At 37.1% G+C, this 15,919-nt stretch overlaps 1 protein-coding gene across 2 annotated transcripts in view; it reads right to left on the reverse strand.

The window, feature by feature from the left end:
* Positions 1 to 15,919, reverse strand: part of SESN1 (sestrin 1) — a 77,979-nt gene that overhangs the window by 41,319 nt on the left and 20,741 nt on the right. The gene's annotated exons all lie outside the window — the stretch shown is intronic.

Genomic DNA, 15,919 nt, shown 5'->3' on the forward strand with positions numbered 1-15,919 from the left:
CCTCACTATAGGCAAATTAATGGAAGCTGAGAGATGACTTGATATTTTTGCATATACACATATATATTTTTTATACATACACACACCTTTAAGACTCATTAAGATGTCTAAGAAGAAAAAAAGATTGGGGAAAAAATTAAGATTTTTTCAGATTCATAAATTAACTCACAGAAAACTACAATGAATAGAAATTAACATTACACAAATGTGTCTTACAGAGGTACCACTTTCTAGTAGCAAGAAGATTACTCTGAAAGCTCTTACTACAGGAAGTGAACATTATTGCTTCAATTTTAAAGTAAATTTAGATACCTTTCAGAAACTTTACTTATATTCAGCTTCAGGGAAAGAAACAAAACTCAGACCTGCACACACAAGACTGAGTCAGATCATCACAATTCTCTAACCTGGCCTAGAACTCTGTACACTTCTTTCTCTCAGCTTGTGTGAGATGCTTCCTAGTCTGTGCATTTTGCAGCAGGAAGGACTCAAGACAAAAGTGCCCTGATGCAAAGACAGAAAGAATACTGAGGTACCTGAAAAAAGGTACCTCAAAGGCAACAGTCATATAAAAATAACTCCTTAGATTCCACAGAGTAAGAAAGGAGCTTTAAGACTTGGCAAGTGGAAAACTCAAAGAACCCTATGGAAAGATGCACAGAGAAAAAGAAACATATCAGAAGGAAGATGACTGCTATCCATCAGGGAAGAAATGGTGAGCTGCCTCTTGAAAAGGCTCTGGGCTTGAAATATGTGTGAGAGAAATAAAACTCATCTGCTCCCGTAGCCTGGGCTGCCTGACATGTTTCAAGTTAATAGTACCTCAGGCTTTCTGCTGTGCCTCCATAGGCTCAGACTTGCCTGACAAAGCAGTTCCAAAGTCAAGGACATTACAAAAAACAAGGATTTTATTGTTATTGCTGTACTGATTAATCTATGTCTAAACCTACCCTGTACATTACATACAGTCTTTGTTTACATTTTATTACTGTACAAGTTGTTCCAAAGGAATCTTTCCCTTCCCTACAGTAACAACCAGGAAAAAAAAATTTCCAGTAATACATTATGTTTCCAAGTGTGGTAATTGTCATAACAATTTAACCTCTAGTCCATCCTAACAACCATTGCTAGAACAAATTCTCCCTTTGGCCAGCAATGCATCAAGTCTCACTCCAAAATACTGTCAAGACTGCTACTGGATGCTCAGCAGAAGACTTCAGCAATGTAACTAATTCATGCTACCCGTCTGCTAAAGAAAATTTAATACTGCCAGTTCAGGCAGGATCTTTTCTATGACAGTAAAATAGCATATTTGACGTGTGTATAACTTTCAACTTCCAGGCTTAAAGTCTCAATATTTCAATCACAATGTTGTCCCAAATAAATAATAATAATAATGAAATTTTGTATGTCAGAGTAAATTATAAAGTGGTTGGAAAACAGAACCTAAGTTAAATATAATTAGTTTTTTTTTTAATTAAGACATTAATGTAAAAAGGATTCTTAAAATTTAATAATGAGAAAGACTTATTATGTACCAACACATACAGGATTCCAGAGGAGCCCAAACTAGATATTTACTCAGAACAGGAGAACCTTAAGACATTTTTGCTATTTTGGAAAACATGACAGAATATGTTAAGTTAAAAGAAATACAGAATACACTCATTCTCTATATCCTCAGATCAATATATTAGATAAATAAGTATGTTAAACATTTCCTAGGACTTTCAGATCATAATGAATCAATGAATGGTTGACTGAACAGTATGTCCAGTGCCCATGGAATAGAGGGTGATACGGAAAGGTGCCCTTTAAAAAACAGTCCTAGAGCAGCTCAGTCCTGAAGTCCTACTTCTGCCTATAGGAAATTTTGAGTTCCTGGGACAGAAAGATAAAACCTTGCTCTACATGATATGGAAACAACAGAACATGTGAGAATTGAGATATAGGAAGAAATATACATGTATCAGGGATATGCAGGGAAGAAGCAATTACAATATAGCACTCATTACAGACTTGAATAATGAAGAGCAGGAAAACATCATCAGCAAAGCATACAAGAAAAGGGCAGGCTGTGTTAAAGCTCTTCTGGAGCTGAGCCATCTAACAAACACGGGAAACATTCTGAGAGATAAAATGCTCCACAAAGTGTACTGAGACAAAGTGTTTGTTTAGGAGATGGGAGATTTTTTTTTCAGTATTGTAAGGTAGGTTTGGCTCCTCTTTGCAATGTTGGGTACTTCATATTTGCTTAAACATCTGGCCACTTAATATTATGATCTTTTAAAACTTCTAAGATTCTCAAAACATCTCAAAATATGATATTAAATGTTCGTAACACTAGAATTAAACTTCATGTCTTATAAACAGTACTTCCTATGCAGAAGAACAATACAGTATCACTAAAGCAAAAGCCTAAATGACAGTACAGCCCATTACATTAAAACAGAAGCATTCTCTATTTTGGAGAACTGCATTTAATGTAGATATTTAACATTCATCTTTACTGAGCTCCAATTAAATGTTGCAAAAATTTTTGTTTGGTTTTAAGCCAGAAATGAAGCCTGAAATTCTTTCTTATTTATTACCCAAGGGACACATTAGCAGCAGTACCTCCTTACTGAGCTAGGCTGTACATGTATTAAAGGAAAGCATCTGTCAGCTGAACAAGGAAACCAGGAGTTGTCTGTTTTGGTCAATACTTTTTAATTTCCACATGAAAGCTAAGAACATGTGCACCCACCTAAGAAAAACAACTCTAAACTTGGCAAAACACACAGGGTATAGGTTTATTTTTTACCAATACCAACACTGTTTCTTAGTGAAACTACCTTAACCAGCCAGTAGAAAAATTCCTGGGAGATTAAATACTCAGTCCTCCAGAATCAGGTTTGCATTTTCTACTTAACATCAAATTCATGATGTGATGCTGTTATTCTGGGAAGCAAACTAACATTTTCTTTTTTTCTATGCCTTGAATCTGTGGGCAAAGAAACAGTACTAATAGGTTTGTGTTTTAATTTCTGGTACAAAACTATTCAGTCAACCATTTATTGATTCATAAGGCTCTGAAAGTCCTAGGAAATGTTTAACATCTTTATTTTTATGATTTTCAATGTAAATCAGAAATTAGAATAGGGCTTAATTACAAATTAAATTTCCCCTCCTTCCTCCATGATGAAGAGATACAGTACAGAGCTTTCACTGTAGGATAAAGTTGATGAAAGTGATTAAAATAGAACTTGCTGTGCAGTTGTTTAGAACCACACTCTTGCTTTCTGCAGTTTCAGCACTTCCAGAATGTGGAGGAAAGCATAAATAGACTACAACAATGAAACAGAGCTCCACCAGAGATCTGAGACAATGTGTGCAAACACAGGAACTTCCCTTTTTCAACTCTTGGTAGTCCCTGATTCACAGAATATCCTGTATCAAAAAGTTTAGATGATATAAAGTTGGACATGGGAAAGGGGTAAATTTGTCTTTGACTGAAATTTGAGTTTATATTCTCAGAATTTAACTGGACAGTGACTGTGGTGAGGATTGCATTGTCTAGGCAATTAAAAAGAAAGTCAACACTCAGAGGAAGAATTTAGGTTGCATGAATGATTTTGAACACCAACAGCACCTGCATAAACTCCCACTAAGGTTCAAGCCTGCAAACTTTGGCACTGTGGCATAATGCTGCTGGTGCCCCAGGGTACAGGGATAACTTACCCACAAGCAGAAGTTTCTTTACACTTAGCAGACTGTCAAGAGTCCAGAAATTTCAGTGAACTGTAACAGTTATTTCCATGGGCTAACTGTAATATTTCCTCCCCCCCCTGCCCTGCAACTCCAAGGAAAGGGAAAATCTACCATGTCTACATGACTAGACTGCAGATTTGAAGATAGAGCCCAGTTTTACCCTTACATCTCCACTCTCACTACTGATCTGACAGCTTCCTCCAACCCCTAAGCAATGCCTGCAACTGCTGCAAAGTTTTTAGAGGCTTGCACAAAGGTAAATCCTTATTTTTAACACTTATAGGCTTGACAAACCTGAGTGGTAGCCATGGGAAAAAAGAAAAATCCTCTTGTGTAGTTCAAGTGCTCCTGTCAAATATCAAAAGATCTGCTTTAAAAAAAAATTAGACTCTCTCAAAGAACAGGTCCTAGCAATTCTTTCCAAGGAAATGTCAGGGCGTATCTATGCAGGTTTTGCATAAGGTAATGTCTCAGTAATGCAAACCAACATTAGTTTAGAAAGATAGATGGGTAGGGTATAGCTATAAAACTCTCAAATTAAATCATAGTTATGACAAGACAAAAGCACTTCTATTGCTACAGTATATAGCAGTGGATAAAATGGAGAACAGTTTATAGTGTGGAAATTTTAGACTGACAGAAATATTTCTGAGTAGTATCATTATGAAACAGAAAAAAAGAAATATTGAAAACTCTGCAAATAAGCAAAAATACTGAAACTCATCTTGACATAGGATGATTTCCATAATCTATTTGATCTATAAACCAACAAACCAAAACTATTGACCCGTGCACTTCTTCCTCCCAAACCAAACCAAATTCAGTGTCTTATCCAGCTCTGATTTAGTACCTCAAGCACTAGATCAGTCACTCTTACATACATGTACTTTGTGGCATTTCATTCTTTTCCTTCAGTTGTTCAATACAGAGAGGTTACATACACCTGTTTGCAGAAGTAAAGACAGAGAGGAGGGGGTTTAAGCTATAATATCTGGAGCTTTTACAATGATTGAAAAAAACTGTTTATATATTTTTGTCTTAGTTTCCACTTGAAGCAGAATGGTATAACTGAGTCCAATCCCTCTGTGTGGAAGGCAATTATTTATCAGCTTCCTTTTGGCAAAGAATTCCTTCACCTCTTATTTTAAAGCACTGAGGGTACCAAGGTGTTTCCTGCTCAGCCATTTATCACAGCAGGCTTATAATTTATTTTAACAAGAAACACAAGATTAAAAGGATATCACAGAAGTGCAATGCCCCACAGTAAAGGGAATGCAATCCTAATAGCCACCAAGACAGGTTTCTAATGCTGAAGATTCTCCTACCAAAGCAAGCACTGTTAATCCCTGTTGAGTCAGAGCATTGCACAGACTGCTGACATATTCAGGAATTACTGCCCCCTGTTCATCGCCCCCAGTTAGGCTGTCCACAGTATTATGAACAATTGGCATGTAACACCAGAGATTACCACTGGTGTATATGCACACAAACCCATTCCTATGCACACATGTACAAACACTCTGCACCATGCTATTAAAACACCACATTTCTTTTCTCGGGTCTTACTTTCTCAGAGGTGTGCACATGCTGTTCCAAAAACTAGTCTGAACAAATGAACACTTTAACCTTCATTTCTAGAATAACATTCTTCATTGTGAGGAACAATTAGCACCACCTGATGGAGCTATTACTTTGGTTGAGTTTTGAAATTGGTACAAAGTTCACAGTAAGTCTGAAGTCACTAAAGACTTAATTTTTTTTTTGCCAACACAAGAGAGATGTTCCTACTTCCTCCAGGAAACATACAAGTAAATTCCAGAATTCATTAAATGTTTGTGCTCTGCCTATTCCCTGAGCTGCACGATAGATCCTGGACAAGTGAGCATAAATGAAGTTAAACATTTCCAGCATTCAATAATAAAATTTTGACCTTTATCATCTGAAAGAAATCATTTATTTTTTTTTAAACTTCACTTTTCCTTTAATATTTAGAAGAAGAAACTTGCACACAGGGGGATTTTGAAATTTTTTCTCTTAAATTTATCTTTATTATTTGTAAACTCCTGCATCCTCTCAGCACAAGGAATTAATCAGTTCTTCTCTGAGCTTTTCCACTTCCCAAGCCAAACATCTGCACTTGCCTTCCCCCATCTGCTGTTCTTGTTGTTGAGTTAGTTTACCACCTCAATCCCAACTTCCTTTTCAGTTTCACTGAACAATAGATTGGTGCTCTCCTCAAGGAGGTTGCCTTCTGTCTTTTCTATCATTCATCTTTCCCCTTCACTAACCTAAGATGATAACAAGAACACCACTAGCAAAAGCTTGTCTCCGTTGCTTTAAAAGAGAAATTTATTTTGTTTTATTCTCAGTAACTCTCCATGCTAGTTTTTCCAAGATTAAGATATGCAAAAATACTAAGACAAATGCAAAGACAAGCCAAGAGCAAAGCCACATACACACACACACACACATATATATATATATGTATGTATGTATGTACGTATGTATGTAGAAACACTTGTTTTAAAGCAGACTAGGAAGAAGGCCATTTAAAAGCAACACAAACACATTCCTACAAACCACTGTAGCTATTGTTAAACATTTACTTGGTTTTGCCTGTGTGCAGTGTTACCCAATATTAATAGGCCATTTCTATTGTATTTAATAAAGTAAGTGTGATGAGATGCTACAATAGCCAAACTTGTCAATTCACGACACATTTTAGTCACATATGTGTTGTCCAGGTTATACAAAACTGTACATGCAAGAATCTTAAATGAAAAATAAAACAAATCGTGAATCCTACAGGCTGAAGAGCCTGAGAGCAGTAAACAAAACCTACAGCCTATTTCTCTAAGTCTCACTGTTCTGGGAGTTGCTAGGAGCCAAAAATGGAAGAGCAGATCAGACTGAGGAACAGAATTTTCCCAACTGCAGATTCAGCAGCTTCAAAACCAAACTACCCCACCATTTGATCATATTGATCTACATTAAAATAAAAGACCTAAAAGAATTTTCTTAAACTACAGTAAAATAAATTTAAATAATTTCTGATATCCTAACAACTAACATACATGAGCAAAATCCAAAGTGTATTTCTTGGGAATTTTTTGTTATTATTGAAATGGTGTGTGAGCAACTGGAACTGTAAATCTCATGCCAACAGTTAATTCCATATTGACTTGACTCACACAATGATGTTAAACCATTTCTACACAGATTTTCAGTTATGCTTTCTGTAGGATCCTCTTTTGCCATTACCAGCACATTGGTGCCTTACAGCAGTATGAAAAGTATCATGAAATTTAGTTAATAGGAATCCATATTCCTCTCTAACTCTTTTTTTTAGGAAGAGGAATACTACATGTAATATTTTCTTCTAACTTTTGATTTATTTATTCTTAAAATTAGAAGCAGCAAGCTCAATGTGTTCTTTTTACACTTACAGGGGAAAAGAACAGTTGGGAATGTCCTTGAACATACTTGTTTCCCCATGGCTATTTAATTAATAATCTAGGAACACACCTCCAAAATAAATAACGCTATGCTTCCAAAGTCCCCACTATGTTGTCAATCACAGTCTTGGGGTTTGAGTCTTTTGCCATCTAAGGACTACTTTAATGATGCTAAGCCTTGTGCTTCTTTTAAGTACTGGAAAGAACTGGTGATCTGACAAAATCCAGGACTACTCTACAAATTGAAAATAAAAAAATTACAAAGTTTAATTGTTAAAACCAGAGATGTGACACAGTTTAGGTCACTGTGAGGTGACAGCCTCTCTGAATAAACAATAAACACACCAACACTAAACTCCTTCCTATCAGTATGTCTAGATATCTATCACTGTTTCTAAATTGCTAGAAGTAGCTTCCTACTTTACTGATTTGTCCAAGAACTGTAAAATGTTATTTAAGTAACATAATCACCTCTGCAGACAAATACTGATCCAGACTTATTGAGTTTGAGAGGCAAACAGAAGCCAGATCTCCTAGCAATTCCTTAAAATATAATTTTGACATCTTTTACTTCACCCTTCCTCTTTTTATTTATAATCCTCCACACATGAGGAGAACTCAAAACATTGAGGGAGACAGTTCTCCTGAACAGCCACAGCTATCCCAGCCACTCCAGGCTTTGCTTTTTGTTGCCCACTTCTTATTTCATGTATGTTAAGCAGAAGACTAAGAAAAAGCGTGCAGCCACTAACAACCTTCCTTGGGACACCTTCAGCCTGTGGAACAGGTACTTCACTCTCTGCCTCCTCATTTACATCTTTGACACTTGGCCTTCTTCTTTCTACTCGCAAGTGCAATCCTTTCCCAACAGCATGGCTCACTGTGTTTTTGAGGGAGGGATACTTTTATTTTTGGGACAAAGGCACAGTCATCCCCTTGGTTAGCGCTAACAACAACAGCAACCAGTACCAGAGGCCCAGAAAACAGGGTAAGGTAGATGTCTCATAGCCCACTTGCCTTGTTAAGGCACTCCCTGCCTGCCTCCAGCAACCTGCCACTCAGAGGGAGCCAAAGTTGGGCAGCACATTTTAACACCCTTCCAAAAACCTCTCCCAGTTTCTGTGCAGTTGTCTGAACCAGCATAGGCTACTAGGAGACATACCGGCCTACAGAAACAAGGTTTCAAAGTTTAGCTGTGCCTTATTTAAGAAAAATAATAAAAAAAGAAGTAATCTCATTTTGCTTACAAACTACCACCCAACAAACATATTGAAAGCCTTTTATTCTTTCATATAAGGTGGAAAGAGCAAAACACTGCTCCCATTCTCTAATAGGAATTAGAATTTTCTAATATGAATGGACAGCTCTATTGTAATTTCATTGTTTTCTGAATAGCAAGTACATAGAGCACAGCCTGTAAAATGGGAATTTGCTTCCTTTTACATGTATATCTTGCAGTTGTCAGTCTGAAATGTCATCTGCTATCCAATCACACTTTTTGAAGCTCTCTGCTACCAGCTTCCCATTTTACTAACCAACTTAGTATCAGCAAATATTTTAAGGAGGTTAAGAGACTGTCAATTAAGATAACAAAACAAGAACTCTAAAAATTGCTTCACTAGCTCTTTTATGCCTATGGAGAAAGGGAAAAGATGCATCTTTTTTTCCCACGAATGTGACTAAACAGCAGCAACATTTATGTAAAGAGGAGAGCACAGTTCAACATTTTCATATACAAGACTACAACAATATAATAATGAAACTCCCTTTCAAATTTAGATCTGAAAGCACAGGTTCATCCTTCAGTCTTGCTAAGTCTCAGGATATGCAAACAATGCTGGTAAGCCAAAGAAACCTTAAATTGGTGTATCAGCCCTAAGGCACAGATATAAAAGGTTATTTTCAGGACTTCCTACAGCTTACAAAAGGGAAGCAGCCAGAGAAAGCCTTTTTCAAAGCAAGTCTTCAGAAGTCTCTGCAGCACTGAACAAGATTCCCTCCTTCACACAGCTCTCTTAATTACCCTAATTTGAAAATATTCAAATTAACAGCTAGAAAGTGAGCATAAAAAGAATGAGGCTGCTAGCTCTGCCATTCTTATCCAACAGGAAGAAAGTTTTCCTTAGAGGAAAAGTTACTTTTGCCTTGTTATCTAGCTGATAACTAACCCAAAAAACCTAGAAATCAACAATATACCATTACCATACCACTCCTCCATTTGCAGCTGTAGAATTCCATAATTTTTTTTAAGTTTCTGAGGAAGGCTTTTCTCTGTCACTTTTCTGGGTTAAGATTTTAAACAAATAATTAAAAAGATTTATGTATTAATGAATTGAAAGTATCTTTTGCTGGTAATTCCTCCATAAGTGCACGTATTATTTCCTCCTCACTTTGCTCCAAAGAGCAAGGAATTTTAATAGGATAATGTGAAAGCTTATAAAACCATCACTGAGGCTGCAAAGATTTAAGAAGGGAATGTTTAATTTAAATTCAGCAACACCAATAAGGTATCACAGCTGGTCTTTTAAAAATCTCAACAGTTAATTCTGTATAGATCATGCAAATAAATGCATTTTCAAAAGCTGATTGGCAATTTAAATATTACTGACTACTGCCTTTATCCATATTTAAATATAACAGAAGCAATTCCAATTATTCAGGGAGAAGGGGAAAAACTGAACTTGGGTTTTAAGAGCTTTCTGGTAGTCAGCCTCTCTTGCCTTTAATCTTCTCTCTCATCTATTTCCATTCTCATTCTCCTCTGTATCTTTGCTTTCTTTTGAAGGCAACTACTCCTACGGTCAATATTCCTGTTTGGTGCTGGTCCAAATCCTTGCTACTTGATAACAACCACAAGTTCCTGCTTCACAAACTAGTCTGTCACAGCCCTCTGCTTCTGTATGCATCCCATGTGAACCACAACAAAAGTCATATGTGTTTTCCATATAATTTTCTACCTCTTTTTTTGAGAGGGAGAGGAAGTAGGTTAATGAGTTCTGATGTATTCAGTTATGCCAGATACTTACTCAGCTGGAACATTCATTGCAGATGATCAAATCACTAATTCAGTTGCAGTCTGGAGTTATTTTACATAGGGCATCAAAATAGTTTAAGTCCTTAACTTAAAAAAAAAAGAAATTCCAAGAAAATTGCAGATCTATTTAAACTGATTAACATAATAAAAAAAGAAACTCACTAAAACATGATCAGAAATAGCAACTTGATATTTACAAAAATAATGAAAGACAGTTCTGCAGTTGTAAACATTTTACTGAGCAGACATAAAAGCAGCTTTAGAAGAATAACTGCCTTTAGTATAAGCTGAGGTCAATACATTATAAAATGTGAAAACACCTTTCAGCTCTAGCTAAGATGCAAGGAAGTTCTTGAATATGATATACAGTCACCCAAAAAATGCAAACAACAGATCTAGACAACTCGCACAGGCACAATTTTCTCAGGAGAAAATGAGGAAAAAACAAAAAAACCACCACCAAATAAAACCCCAAAAACTTGAATTCATTCCACTCATTTAAAGTACTACATTTCTTCCAAAGAGGTTAACTGTGTTTGTTCTGGTTTATTTAGATATTAAATGCAAGGTAAAAGATCTCTAGGCGAAATGTAAAAGATTGTATCTTATTTTTGGGAAATAAACAGATTCCAGAGGTGTGTTCCCGCCCAGCCAATCCCGAGGCTGTTGTGCAGCTCTGCCACCTCTCAGAGCCCAATCACAGCCATGAAGGGAAACTCGTTTTGCAGTTTGTCTAGGCTGTGCTGATGATGAATGGCTGCTTCAGGGGAAGAGATCAAGCTGTGCGGTAAATCTTCGCATTTGTTCCATCTGCTTTTCTATTTTAAACAGCTGCAGTGATCACCCTGGCACCCTACATTAAGTACATGTGAATTTCATAAGAGAAAACATTTCTGTAAGTGAAATCATGACCTAGGGAGGACAAACCTTTCTCAAACTGAACAGTGCAACTTCTGCAAACAGCTGCAGACATTTACTATAATTTTGTATCTGCCTTTCAGAAAAGATATGGCATAATCATAGCTCAATTCTACAGCTTTTACAAGGTCTGCTTTGCAGCCATAGCTGGTTTCAAGATGATGTTCTCCACCTTCTGTCCTCCTGCTTAGCTCCACTTTGCAATACAACTTGTAAGATGGCAGAAGCAATATGCAAACAGAGTATGTTTATTAAAATATGCAACTCAAGTATACAAAAGCCTAACCTGTAAGTCTTACTTATCTTGTAACTGTGCTGAGGTTGTACTAATGTAAGGTATGCCAATCCAGCCTGGCTCCAAAGGTCACCATTTTAAAGGAATGCTTTCAATAAAGCCCATTACTGATTTTAAGCCAGAAAGACTAGTAAATATACTGAGACAAGCCGTGGGTTTGGGTGTTTTTTTCCCTTTGGTTATAAACACCAATTCTTGACTGGTCAGATTCCAGTGTGGCCAAAGGCTGCTTTCACTTTGCCTGTGCTGTTCTTTGTCTCCTGACATACTGTGCAGCACTGCTGTGTTCTGCTAAACAGCTTCCTCACTTCCCAAAGCTAGCTACATTTCAAATGCCAGCAAAACAAACTTTAGTGCCTTGATAAGAATATCTACCCTACCCCCAGACTGAAATGTTTTAGGAGTGTAAGGAAGGAGAATGCTAGCACATGTATCTACATGTGCTAGACTATAACATCGTTGTTTTTCTATTACCGTTTCTCTCCCCCACCTTAAATTCAGTTTCTTTGAAAGTTTGAATATGTTTACCCACTTCTGAATTAAAGTAAATGAAAAGTGAAGTGAAATGGCAATAAAATGAAATTGCAGATGGCAGTACTATAGGTTGCCTTTTCAAAGTCTCACAAGAAATTATGTCATCTCTTAGATAGTTTCCACCATACTCTATGGATAATTTTCTTCACATTAATATGCCATGCTATAGAAGTTTTCTAAAGTACAATGGTATATAAAAGTTAGCAGAAAATATTTCAACTGCAACTAAATATACTTCTATAAATACATCCTATCAGCTTTTCACATAACTCAAAACTGCTGTGAAGTTCCATGAGCATTATTTACATTTTACAGATAAGCAAACTGAAATGGGGCTATAACTCGTCCAAGATCACACAGCAAATCAGAGAGTGGCAAGGCCAGGAATAGCACTGATCTCCCAGGCCATTCCTAGAACTGTTAAGCCCATTTCAATATCGCTGAAGCAGAAGGTACATTTTGGGGAGAAATGCCAGAGGAAGATTTCTTAGTAAGGAGTCGGAGAGAACACTCATGTGCCAAGTTCTTGAGAGATCAAAGTCTCGATTATATTTCTGTCCCCTCCTTGCAATAAGACAACTTGTTGAAAGTGCCTTTCAACAGCAGGACACATGAATGTGAATGTGACACCAAGCTGGCAAAGACTTCAGAAGTTAAGATTTGATCTTAAATGCTAACTACAGTATCTTTTGATTAGCAGAATTTAAAGCTGACATGTTTATACATTCAATGTATAACTTTGCCAATACAATGACCGAACAACAAAATAACCACAATCCCAGTGTTAATCTCTTAGGAAGAAATCAAAATTATTTGAGAACTGTCTGTATAGTTTCTATTATTTCATAAGTTTCATTTTAAAGAAGTTTTTAATATTTTAAAAAGTTTTAAGGCTATTAGAGACACTTAGCACCTTTAAGAAGAATTTCAGTAAAGGAATTATAATTTTCTGTATTCAGACAGACTTAAAGTAGACATTTTGAATATTATTCTAATGGTAATACAATACGTGGTTAAGCCATGCTACCAAGATACTTTCTTTTGGTTCACCAGCAAGGACTGGGAAAATTATGCAAAAAGGCTCTGCACAATCAGCATAAAAAAAACAGGTCAAAGTAACAAAACAAAACCTTGAACAAAGCAGAAAGATTCTACTTCACTTACCTGCTTTCAGCAGTATCTTAGATTTATGCAGATAATCCTAAATTGTCACACTCTGTCAAGGAGCTGGAACACTAAATTGTGAGCTCCCTCAGGCTGCCAGTTTTTCTTTCATTTGGGATTTCAAACAGTTGAACTTCTTTTGCTTTATTTCCTCACCTCCCCACCCCCTTGTCCTGCCTCAGCAGTACCTTCTTCTGTTATGCTCACGTGCGTCAGCGGGATGCGTCCCTGCAGCCCTGCGTGCTGCATGATGCAAGAATGTGCAATCTGGAAGGGCTGCTATTGATACAGTCCCAGCAAGGTATGTGCCTGATGGGCACACAAAGTTGGGCAGATCCTGTCCATACAGTCAGTACAGAAATCAATATCTTTATGTAGTAAGCACTAGTGGTAGTGAACAGATCTTTAAAAACAAATTTTTGATTTCATGATGCAACATGAAATTTGGCATCATGCGACACTGTAGGAAAATAGTAAGATGATGGCAAACTAGGAAGCAAGAGCAATGAGATGATGATGACAGAATAGGGAAAAGCTGAAAGGAGTTCAGTTTAGGATACACTAACTAAGGTAGTCATCAAGTAAGTCATCAGACATGAATATGATCTATGCCCAGACAGCTGAGACAGAAAATAGAATCTGAAATTCAGAGACCAGAGATGGTCTACCTCGAAGAAAATTAATAGGGAAAACTTTGATGAGTTTGATAGTGCAGAGTAAATGTAAAAAAAGCTACAACAATAATACCCTGCACATTGAATTAACATGAACATAGAGAATTTGCACAAAAACACTAGACAAAAATCTTTATTAGCCTGGGACTAAAGACATTTATCAAATTGATTTTACCATTCATGTTGCTTTCATTTTTAAATTATGCCAGTCTAATATTTGCAAGTTCCGCTCTTTCCTTACAATCCCTGGCTGTAAAGCTTAGTGAAGTGACTGGCTGCTAACTGCCAAGTATTCTTGTGCCTTAGCAGGATATAGGCACTTCATTCCAATAACATGATTTTATTTGGCAGTTGGCACAAAACAGGCATTATGGTTATGATTCAGTACTGGGTTGTCTCAACAGTCTAATGCTGAATGAACTTTTATCTCCCTAGTATTTGATAATCAGACTATTAAAAGGTTAAAGCAGGCAAAAAGGTTTCTAAAACTTTTTTTCTACAGAAATCTTCACATTTCACAGGGCACTTTTCAAGGACAAGAACACTAAACAATCAGCTAGAGGTACATAAACTCCAAAGCAATATTTATTGTGTTACTATTAGCTATGCTTTCTCCTAATACCTCTCTCTATTGCCCCATGTAAACACTCACAAAAAGCTCTTACTGAAAAATACTGCTCACTTTGAAAATATTCTCAAAGCTTTATGTTCTCACAACCTTCATAGATCACAGAATTTTCCTTTCCCAGAGTAGTGAAGGGGAGATAACACTGAACGGGTGCCAGAAAATTCTTCCTAACTTCACAAGCTACTGTGTTGCTCTCCCTCACCAACCTGTACTTCTCTCTTCCTCACTCCAGAAATGGTAACTAGACTTCCTTTCTTGTTTCAGCTCTGTCTCCAGAGAAACAAGAAAGCAGCACCCATTACAACCCCTGCTCAGCCCTGAGCACTGCTCCCAGCACTGCTGCACAAAGCTCTGCCTGGCTCCAAACTCACCTGAAGCAGTAAGTCCAAAAGACTCTGTCCCCCAACAGGCTGATATCTTGAGCCAGAGGTGCAACCTGCTAGACTGTCATCTGCTGAAACCCGCATCTCAAATTCTTCTACTCCAAGAAGGATGAAAATTAATCACTAGAAGAAATGGTTGTATTTGAGCTTGGACTGTGTCCTCATTCCATAAAAGCCTGATGCTAGAGTTCAGCACTTGTTTTCCCCTTCAGCTTATGGAGTGGTTCCTCCAAAAGGTAAAAAGTAAAACTCACAAACCAGCACTTGGACAATGTAAATTTTAGGTGCTCAAGGCTATTCCTGAACTCTGGTCCAAGTACAGATCTAACTACACTACTAACACCTCTATAAATCACCCCTTTCCAAACCAGCTGGGTCTAGTAATGCATAAGGGGTCCAAAAGAAGCAAGTCACTGTGGGATAGATTAAATTAATAAATGTCCACCATTTAGGCTGGGGATATTCCCAGATTTTCAGCAGGGAGAAATCAAGCAGACCATTACATAAGCAAAGCCTTACCAGCTTCCATTTGGCACAAACTGCTATTTTCCCTGGTTCCACACCCAAAGTATAATGATCTAAAATAGAAGGACTGACTCCATCTTTTCAAGGACATTGATAACTTAATGTTAAAAGGAAAATGCGGGGGTTTTGTTTTCCTTTGGTTTGTTGCTTGTTTGTTGCTCTATTTGATATTTTGAAGATTAAAACTTCACAGAAGAGGGAAGGAATCGCCAAAAAGGAAGTCTGCTAACCTGACAATGGGCCAGCCTTTGGTTTTATGCTAGCTATTCCAGAAACAACAACGAACCAAACAAAAAAACCCCAGACTATTTTGAAGTTCCATATTTATAACTCTAGACTTCTGATGTTCATAAAAGCTTTTACAACTAGGAGGTCACTAAACAGTCACCCCAGGTATCGTATAACTCATTCATGTCACTTGAGGAAGGTAGGGAGAAAACTATTAGCCCAGTCTTGTGGGAAAACAGGGAAAAACTGGCCATCATCAGCCACCTTCTTTAATCTACTGCCAATAGATAAAACCAATAATTGTCTACAGCACCACTTGATGTTTGGCATT

This window comes from Geospiza fortis, unplaced genomic scaffold (assembly GCF_000277835.1).
Source record: "Geospiza fortis unplaced genomic scaffold, GeoFor_1.0 scaffold98, whole genome shotgun sequence".
NCBI lineage: Eukaryota > Metazoa > Chordata > Aves > Passeriformes > Thraupidae > Geospiza > Geospiza fortis.